The sequence below is a fragment of the Bison bison genome, unplaced genomic scaffold, assembly GCF_000754665.1.
Source record: "Bison bison bison isolate TAMUID 2011002044 unplaced genomic scaffold, Bison_UMD1.0 scf7180017864518, whole genome shotgun sequence".
Classification (NCBI taxonomy): domain Eukaryota; kingdom Metazoa; phylum Chordata; class Mammalia; order Artiodactyla; family Bovidae; genus Bison; species Bison bison.
In genome coordinates this window covers 12,599,943-12,601,323 of record NW_011495071.1, presented here as the reverse complement: position 1 = coordinate 12,601,323, position 1,381 = coordinate 12,599,943, and positions in this window count along the sequence as shown.

The window sequence follows — 1,381 nt, the reverse complement described above, 5'->3', positions numbered from 1 at the left end:
GGGGGGAAAAGGAGGGGTGGGGAAGGGGGGAGGGTGGGGAATGCTGGAATTTTACTGGTGCAACTCTCAGAGCTGATCCCAAAGCCCCAAGAGCAGCCCTCGCTTTCTCCTTCCCTTCTGAAGGGCCTGGTGGGAGCGCCATAACCTCTCCAGGTCTGTGCTCTTCTCATTTGTGAAATGGGGTTGGCTCATGGCAATCGGAAAAGACAAGCTAATTAGGGAGGACTGTACATCTCCTGGCTTCTAAAGGCGCGGGGAGAGAGAACTGGCTCAAAGTGTGATGGAGCAGCCTGCCAGGCCCAGGGGTGAACCTCTGCTGCGCACAGGGCAGACGCCGCCGCCCGCCGGAGGCTGGCCCCAGCTCCACTCTGCGGGCACGGGTGAGGTCGTGCCTCCTACGGCTGAAGGAGCTGCCACATCCCCGGGGACATCCAGAGGCCGGGGACCAGAGAGTCAGGTCCAGGCTTTCTCAGAGCCCCAGTGCAGTTGAGACCTGAGTGTGGCAGTCACTGCGGTCTCCTCCCGCCGCCAGGGGTCCTGGTGGGCAGAGCCCCAGGCACCTGGGAGCGCGCGGCGGCGCCCCCAGGGCTTCCTTGACGGGGTCCCTCGCACAGAGGAGGTAATCCGTGCAGAATCCTCTGCCTTCTTTTCTGAAACAGGATTACACCTGTTTTGCCCAGGGCCACGTGCAGGGTGGTCTGCACCAGGGCGTCCCAACAACGGACCCCTTTACACCGAGTTCTGAACCCCCGTCCGCTTAGGTCGGCCCGATCCGAGGGTGGGCTGCTGGGATCATCGCCGAGTGGAAGAGCGAGGGCCAAAGGCCGAAAGGAAGACGGGGAAGTCAGGAGCGCGCGGCCAGACCCGCACTTGACAGCCCTGACCGTCAGTTTCAGGCTGAACCGTGCAGAACGGTGGAGTTTTACCCCGACTCAACGTGGCAGGGAGGGCTGAGGAGAGGACAAGAAGGGAGGAAGGAAGGGAGAGAGGAGCGAGGAGGTGGGAGAGGCAAGGAGAATGCAAACGCGAGAGAAATGGAGATAGGTGGAAGCCGAGACAGCGCAGACTTGTGCGGAAGCCAGACTGTGTGTGAGCGAGAAAAGGATGCGCGAGAGAAGTAGAGAGATAAGGACGAAGTGAGGACGCAGACAGAGGAGACTGACAAGGCCTCATCCCCGCTCATGGCCCAAGTGTCCCCGGTTCTCTCCTACAGGGCGATCCCACACCGGCCCCCGTGCGGCCGCACGCCCTCCCTCCCGCGGCCGCCAACACGAGCGCCCCGCCGCGGGCCGACCCCCGCCGACCCCCGCGGCTGTCCGGCCGGCGCCCCGCGCGCCGGGAGCGCTGGGAGGGAGGGAGCAGCGAGCGAGCGAGCGAGCGA